Here is a 9,197-nt window from a genome sequence, read left to right as displayed (position 1 = left end):
TTTTTGTTAATGTGAACAAAACCCATGAAAAAATCAAAAAAAAAAAAAATAAAGGGGTTATGCAGTCAGCAATAATCTACATAATGCAGATGTTCTCTTGAAGCATATTCATGCCAGCTCAATATTAATAAAGGAGGTGCAGTGTGCTATGAGATTGTAATTACAGTAAGCAGGCAGAACATGTGCTTTCCTTAACACTGAATTGCATGACCTGACCATAAACCATCCTGTCAAGTCTGGGAAATTGAATAATAAATGATAAGGCATTAATACATTAATGAACCCACGATTCATCCAAGACATAAATTTACTAGTAACAGACCTAACATACAGAATTGCGGCAGTACTGGGTTTTGGAAGAAGCAAGTTGTCAAGCAAAATATGGGAGATTTACCCTCCAATTCCACATCTACCAGTTTCGCACATTATTCTTGTTTCCACTCTTAAAGAGTTGACATTTTATCCCTTTGCCAATTAAATATGATCAGGCAAGCACCTTTATTTCCTCTTAACAATACTATATTCAGAGAACTGGCAAATTAAAAAAGATGTTTTGTGGGATTACAAAATACTTTATCATGGCTTTCCTGGTGAACTGATGCAGCTGATATACTAGCATGTGAATATAAGTTGTAATGCTTTCAAAAGCTGGAGCATCTGTTGTAATCTTTGTGGTTGTGGCACTGGGTGATATCCACAATGTGGTTTACTCTGCCAACTTCCCACCACTTTTCAGTGTCAGTCATTTATGATCCAGGTAAAATGGCACAGCTGCCCTGTGAAAGTTTCCACGTCCAAACTGTAACCAGCAGGAATCTGCCAGCATGTTATTTCATATAATAAATTAGTACTGTGCCTTTCTGCAAATGGCAGTGGTTCAGAAAAGCAGTGGTAATCCTGTACCCACAAACGATGGTAATTAAATTAAATATACACCTTGCCAGGGTCTGCTGAATTCTGAAAGACTTACAGGTGCCTGGAACCACTTTGGATGAGCCGCTCAAAATCCCAACATAAAGTGGGAAGCCGTGGGAAATGTAGAAGATCCAATATAACTACCAGGTGTCCTAAGCATATCTGAAAATAGAATATTACATCAAATAAAAGTTAAACTTTAATGCGGACTTCAGTATTACTGGTTTAAAATAACATTTGACATTTCATTAGCTTACAAAATCAGAAGGGAAAGCCATTCTTTGTCAACTTGACAGTTTAAATAATCTGCCAACAGATGAGGTTTCCATGAAAAAGCAATGCTTATCCTCCTGCTTGGCTACCAAAAAGAAAGATTTATTGACCATGAAAAAAAGTTATTATTGGAATACTGAGAAAATAAAAGAATTCTAAACTTGTGTGTATGGAAATGTAATGGTGTTGATTTTTACTTTAATACTTTTCCTTAAGTATAGGTTTCTTTTATTTTCTCAGTATTTTAATGTGACAGTTGCATCCTGGGGACATTTGCCTCATTTTCTGTTACCCTGTTGATTATTCTCAAATAATAATTACATCTAAATAGTTAATTTCATAAATTTTGTTCAATCAAGCAAGTTTGCAAATATATATTTTTTTTATTATACTACATTAAAATGCCTAATATCTACAGACATTCAGTAATAGAACAAGCTCCTGTTGAGTCTTTAAATGTGCATGCTTTTAGCTCAGTATAGGGAGGCCCTGCAGCCTGCGAGAAGGGAGCTAGGCGGGGGCCAATATGACTGTGGGGAGAAGGCCATAGGTCAGGAATATGGTGTGAGGGGTATGGCAGTTAATTATAAGTGTTGATTGGATGATAAATAAAACAATGGGTGGGGTCACAGGAGGTCATAAAAGATCAAGGTGATAGAGAGGGCCAGTACATTTGTGAGAGAAGTTGACGAGGTTCCCACCCTCCCGCCCTGTTCTGGGTGATCAAGGTGTTAAGGTTGCAGTGTGGGCGGTGTGAGGTCCTCCAGGGGAAGTGGTTGGGGAAGGTGTGTGGTAAAAGTGTGGAAGTGTGGAGAGCCATCTGTGGTATGAGTCTCCTGGTTTGTGAAATGTGGTTGGTGATGGGTTAACAGCGGGAGGTATGCGTGGTTGATATGGTTTCTGAGGCTGTGGAGGGGCGTCTAGGAGCAGTGATAGATATATATCAATTGGAACGCAGATCCCAGCTTAAGGGGAAAAGGGTTAAAGATGGTAGAGGACCTGCCACCTGATTATTATTGGAATATATGGTTGTTATGAAGATTATTGTTGGTTGTAGAATAAATGTTGAAATGTTAAAGTTGTAAATTTAATAAACGGCCAGTAGGCCACTTTTACCATACCTCAGTTGTCGTGGTTATTCAAGGGTTAAGGTGGGGTATGGGTTAAGTGAGGAGTTGGAAAAGGCTCTTGCATGCCACAGTCATGTATTAGACATGACCAAGGTCCATGCACATCTAAATGAATCACAGATTGGATTTCTTGTAAAACAGTGGAAAAAAATTTCAACCTATCTAACTTCGACACGACTTACTAATGTTTACCCACGTACATGCAGAATGCTTATGATGTAAAGGAAACAATGCTTTAAATATCAGCTGCTGGCCATGGTTCAGCAGGGTATTAGTCAACATGTGCACTATACTTAAATGATTTAGCTTTAATTGTATATCTGCAGTTTACCTCCTACTACAATCTTCAGTAGTGCAGATGGCACGTCTAAACTTTGACATAAACTTTGACATAAAATTAATACATATTTCTTAGATATACTGTACATCTTTAAATAGTGGTGCTAAGAAAGCTTGATAATATATCTAGGAGCCAGGGAACCAAAAGATGACTTGAAAGTTACCAATTCTTGAGTCTTCACATATGTGAAGTGCATAATGTACACAGAAGAAAACTTAGCCAATAGTCCCCCCCCATGCAGAACTGATATGCCCCCCCCTACCCCCTGAATGTACTTGGTGCTCTCATGGAGCCCCTGTACGCTGAGGTAGGTCCAGGGCTCCTGTGCATATAGTTAATCTTTGCTATTAATAATTTACATTTATGTCATACTGTCTAAACCAGCCAATCTTAAGCATTGTTTAATATAACCTCAGAGTTACTCCAGAGGTTGCTAGGTGTTTCTTTGAACTGTGACGGATTGACCTCCTATAGATGATGTGTGCCAACACCATGTCTGGGGCCAACACCAAGGTGCTAATCTAGCCACTACTGTATGGGGGCATTCTTTTCACTGGCCACCAATATAAAAGGCTTTTTTCCCTTAGTAACGCCCAATAAATTGGTTTAGGCAGGGGTTCCCCAAGACCTGAAAATTCTTTTAATGGTTCTTCGTGGTAAACAAGTTGACAAAGGCTGGCCTAAACTAATGAAGCTGAATTCAAGTGAGATACCAAAACACAACAGAAGAATGTATTTGTTAAGATCAATAAATATATGTTATATACAGCCTATTGATTCCTGGATTTGTTTTGAAATCAGCCCTCAATCTGGGAGAAGAAAAAAGAATATCATAGTACTTCCAGATAAAATAGGAAAATCCCAGCAGGCAATGTGGGGTAATTACCTTACCGGTTCACTGTTGCTGGTTTTGTGTAAAGTCACATGTTTCAGCAGGTCCTAGACTAGGTCGTATTGATTAACTGCCGTGTTTTTTTGTAAGGTCTTTCAGGGGTTTCCCAAATCCCAAGACTAGCTAAATAGAATACATGTCATTCAACAGGAAAAGCAATTAGTATCCTACAAGTGTTTTGTTTATCTTTCTGTTTGCTTGGGCTTAGCTTCAAAATGCTGGAACAGTGATAGCCTATGTCTAAAGATAACCCCTGTTGTCTCCAACAGTGGTAAAGACAACTACTGTGCGAAAAAGGGCAGTTTTTTAATTCTGTGCTGTATTTTCCCATAATTCCTCATTCTGTATCCTGTGTTGTACATTTCTTAATCCATACCATAGCATCCCATTCTTTGCTTTTGCTTGCAGATGGATAGTTAAAGTCAGCAAAATGTCATCTTCAATGAACTAATTGAATATTCTCTTGCAAGGTGATAATTCACTGCGCCAAGCGAACCTTTAGAACACACAGTAGATCAGCCCCATTGTTACTAATATAAGGCATACTGAGGAAGAATATTTCTATGTTGTGTTTGTTTTATGTTCTTTGAGTGTCTTTTAAACATCTCTCAAGAAAACCTGTGTTTTAATCTACATAATCAATCTGTTGGTTAAAAAGGTGTGGTGAATCCAAGCCAAGAATTGTCTGATTCATTCAATACATTTTGATTTTTTACTAGAAATGAAACCACCACTATGTAATTAACTGTTATAGAAACCTCAACAAAGAAGAAATTGGAGTGTAAACAAGGAATGCATGGCCAGACTTGGAATTTCAATCAAATTGACTTTTAACCAATCTAAATAAGAAAAGCTACCTGTACTGTGGTTTAAAGTCAGCCACAATTAACTGGCTTTCAGGTAATAATAGTTATGTTAAACCAAATAACATGAAAAATATGCCAGTCCAATATAATGGAGGAAATATGACAAGTAAAACCGTAGCTGTGCCTCAAAGCCAACACTTGCCTGGTCTACATTTAACATATGTGTGAACACAAGTTTTGAAGCAAGCCAGCATAAAAAGAATTAGCCATTTTCTTATGTTAAGCATTATCCTGAAAACCCTTTATATCAAGTAAAAACATGCTTTTTTTAACTGCAACACCCTTTTTGAAGCAACTTCCCTTTCAGCCTTGATCTCGGCAGTGGTCAAGACTGAATGGGAGCGTAGAGCCTCCCAAGAAACCTATGTCATGCATTCTTGGCGGCTTTTGGCTGCTCAGGCATCGAGCATGTGGAGAAGGGGCATTTTCCTTCATTAAAGATAAAGAAATGCTGATCTCATGCATGCGCAGTGTGATTAGCACTCTTTTTTCCATTTTACAATGGGCTACATCACCTGATCTCACAATTATGTATTGCGAGGTTGGATAATGTAGCCAGAAGAAGGGGGAAGATGGCTGCGCCCACTGCTTCCTCTGTGCTGGGATGAAGGAAAATTCTGAGACGGTGCAGAACCTGTTTGAGGAAAGCTCCAGTGCAATCCAGGGATCTGTAGAATTAATGGTAAGTATGATTTTTTTTGTTCAGTTTAGTTCCACTTTAAGGTCAACTTTCCATAAAACATCATCCTGGCCTTCAAACAGACCTATCAGAGAGGCAAAAAACACCTGACAAAGCTCAGTAATGAAGTCAGATCAGAGAGGGACACAAAAGAGGGGGTTGTGGTTAATAAATGTATCAACAAGCATATCTCCTCTTAGATACAAAGTTTGAAATAAAATGAGGATTCACATAAACTGTGACATACTGCAGAGGCAAATGTTTGATGGGCATTGGGTAAGAGATACAGTGAGCAGGTTTCCATCTGAGAGGTCAAAATTGGAGGAAATTGAAGCAGAAAGGAGGAAACAGTAGTGTAAATATCAGGGAAAGTGGAGAAAGTATGCACCAGCTAGTAAACTAAACTTTTCTATGTGTGTTTTATACAGAAAAAGTTTTTCACATGCCCCATTTATTCTAGAACAGAATAACATTATTTTTAATAAAATAACAGTATCTACATAAAAGACAATCTGAATGATGAACTTTACTAAGCTATTCATAGTTACACAATTTCATCTCTTGTTCTTGCTATTTGACAGTCTTTTCAGCAGATTATGAAACGTTAAAACTGTAAGCTGGATCCATTGATGTTTTTTTTTTTTTTTGGCTCCTGTGCAAGGTCTATGATGGTTAATTTGTTTATGCAAGCACCCTGGACAACATCTCTCTGACAGCTATAGCAACAGCAGTATGAGCCAAAGCAAAAATTAGCTACTGGCAACCACCAACTAAAACATAAGCGTTTTGTGTTAGTATATTTCAGTATTATGAGGGATTTTTCTCTCTTTTGCAGTGATTTTTATTTAAGTTTCAAATGTGTATGTAAATATTAAAAACAGACTAAGGGATTTACCTTTATTTTGGAAATGTAGATTAGAAGTCTTAGGTTTGCAAAGTGCTGCAATTGTGTATTTTACCATGTTTTGTTAGTTAGGGTTCAAAGATAACTGACTTTCATAAACACAATGGCATATGAAGGTTTGCTAAAACTCTGGAAAATATGGCAGATATGACTAGAAGGATCTGAGGGTTCTGGTAGATCATAGACATAATAACAGCATGGAATGCCAAGCTGCAATATCTAAAGCTAGTAAAGTATTTTCTTGTATTAAAAGAGGAATAGACTACAGAGATGGAGACATTATCCTGCCCCTATACAAAGCATTGGTCAGACCACATCTGGAATATGCAGTCCAGTTTTGGGCACCAGTTCACAAAAAGGACATTGTGGAATTGGAGAGAGCGCAGAGAAGGGCAACTAAATTAATAAAAGGAATGGAGGAGCTCAGCTATGAGGAGAGATTAGCTGAACTGAATTTATTCTCCCTTGAGAAGAGACGTTTAAGGGGGATATGATCACCCTGTATAAATATATAAATGGTCCATATAGAGAACTCTCTTCCCAATTATTTACTTTGAGATCATTACAAAGAACAAGAGGGCACTCTTTACGTCTGGAGGAAAAGAAGTTTAAGCTCCGGATAAGGAAGGGATTCTTCACTGTAAGGTCTGTGAAAATGTGGAATCGGCTCCCTCAGGAAGTAGTTTCAGCAACTACTATATATTGCTTTGGGAAAAAGTTGGATGCTTTTCTAGAAGAACAGATTGTAACTGGCTTTAAAGTAAAGATAACAGAGACTGTTGATCCAGGGAACATCCGATTGCCTCATGGAATCAGGAAGGAATTGTTTTCCCCTGTTGAAGCAAATTGTACTTGGGGTTTTTGTCTTCCTCTGGACCAACTATGTGTTATAGGGTTTTATATCTGGGATATGTTTATTTCCCTAGTGGTTCAATTTGATGGATGTCTTTTCTCAAAATTACTTACTATGTAACCATGTAACTATGCTATCATGGCCTGCTTCTTCCACTCTCCTTATCCTCCCTTCTTTATGACCATTTTGTTGGTTACTGAGTTTTTTATATTTTTGAACGAAGTAGTTTTTGATGAATAGAGATGTGTGACTACAGAAATAAAGACCCACGGAAGATCACTCTCAAATGATATCTCTTTAATGATGGCATCCTATCATCCAAAATAGAGAGAATATGCAACTAAAGTAAATAATGTTTACCAAAACTCATGGCTGAAAAAAATGTCCAGGTAGAAAAGCTTTAAAGTTATATGAAAGTATGCTTTTTGATCAGCTGCAAAGGAAAATCAAACATGTTCCACTGTGAAAGATTAACACTGTAAAACTCTTTAAAATAAACCTGTCACATGAAAAAGTCAAGCTTGGTTTATCTGTAAAACCTTCCAATTGATTAATGAAGCTGCCCATCATAAGGAATCAATTGGAAGGATTATAAATGGGAGTTATACAAAATAAAAAGAGAAGTGACAATTTTAATTTAATTTCTGCATTCCATATCTATAAATCTACTGATGAATTTGACACGTGGGGTTAATGAAAAGTAACATCAACATATATAGCAAATAAATATTGTATCAAACTAAAATATGTATATCTCAAACAGTTTTTTTATATATATATTTTTACTTGTATATCAAATATTTACCTTTATATAACTTTATTTTTAATGGGTATATTTCAAGATAAAGTCAATATAGATATAAGGTACCTTAAAAGTTAGTTTTGTTTATTCATTATTTGATGAATTGAATAGATCAGGGCTCCTCTACTCCAGTCCTTAGGGACAACATACAAGCTTGATTTTGATATAAACATTAATTTTTGTAAACCATTTTTTCTTTTTTATATTATTGCCTGTTAAAGAAATTCCTAAAGTGTGTGGAGAACCTAGCCATTAGGTAGAGGAGTTTAGGATTCCAGAAATACATGCTGGGAATGTGGTACTGGGACCATTAAATGGATTGGTAATATTTTTTTTTAACTACAAAAAAGTTTTGTCTTTTTATTACATTTTATTATTACACTATGCTTTTAACTACAACATGTCTGTGGTTATTAGAGCTTAGTTGTTCAAGCTGATATTTAAAACTGTGAACAAGTGATTTGTTTCCCTCACTTTCCTTTTCTTTAGGTCACTCTCATACAAAACAAGGAACCAGAGATTCCCTCATTCACTGGTGGTGAATCTTCCAGGTCCATATGTTTTAATGGCAGTAATTGATTCTCCACCAGAGAATGTTTGAAGGAATGTCAGATTCTGGGCTTTTTTTAAACAGAGCCCCTGGAGAAACAGAAAAGTGGAGAAAGAACATGCTCACTACTTCATGATTAAATGTCCAGACACACACTGGGGAGGATCCAAAATAGCAAAATCCAAAATTAGCATTAAGTTATTAAATGATGCTGGTCATCATGTTTAGGGCATCTAATATCCTCAGTGTACTATGTAAAAAAAAACTCTGGATAGAAGGTGAATAATGCAGAAAACTTGTATGGTTTATTGTATGTTTTTATTTTTTTTTTTATTATTGGCTAGAGTTCTGTCTTAAAATGTTCAACAGTCAGTGTTCAGTCCCACCAGTCATCCTAGGGAGGTTTTGTATGTTTGTATTTTGGAGTTGGAGTGTGTGTGGGGTGGGGGCATGAACAGATATGCACACTCTCTAAGCTCTTAAAAGTTGTAAGCTTTTGTGTAACTCTATGAACTGTATGAGACAGAATCTGTATACTGAGGTATTCTGTAGTTACAACAAGTGACTCAGAAGCAATAAGGAAACGTTTATTACTTTCATGCCAAGTACACTTTTATACTGGCAGTGGTTGCAGTCTAATTGATATGACTTAAAGTATAACAACTTTACACCTATACATATCTGGATCCTGGAAATGTTTGTATTCTGGAGTTGGCTGGAGCTCAGGTTTGTGACCAGGAAATATGTTCCAGCCATTCAGCAATATATAGATGTGCTCTTTTGGCAGCTCCTTTGAAAGTGAGATTCATATATTTTTATTATAGCTTATAATTACAACCATTTATATTTTGTGGGGTCTGACCATGCTGTTTGCAGATTTGTTGTATATGTGCAATTCTATTTAGTTATCTGGTGACAGGTTTTAAATATTTATTTTCTGATACTAGATTGTCTTTATAGGAAACTGGCAGTACCTTGGGTCTTGACGAATGT

Source organism: Pyxicephalus adspersus, chromosome 1 (assembly GCF_032062135.1).
Source record: "Pyxicephalus adspersus chromosome 1, UCB_Pads_2.0, whole genome shotgun sequence".
NCBI lineage: Eukaryota > Metazoa > Chordata > Amphibia > Anura > Pyxicephalidae > Pyxicephalus > Pyxicephalus adspersus.
This window is presented reverse-complemented; position numbering follows the sequence as displayed.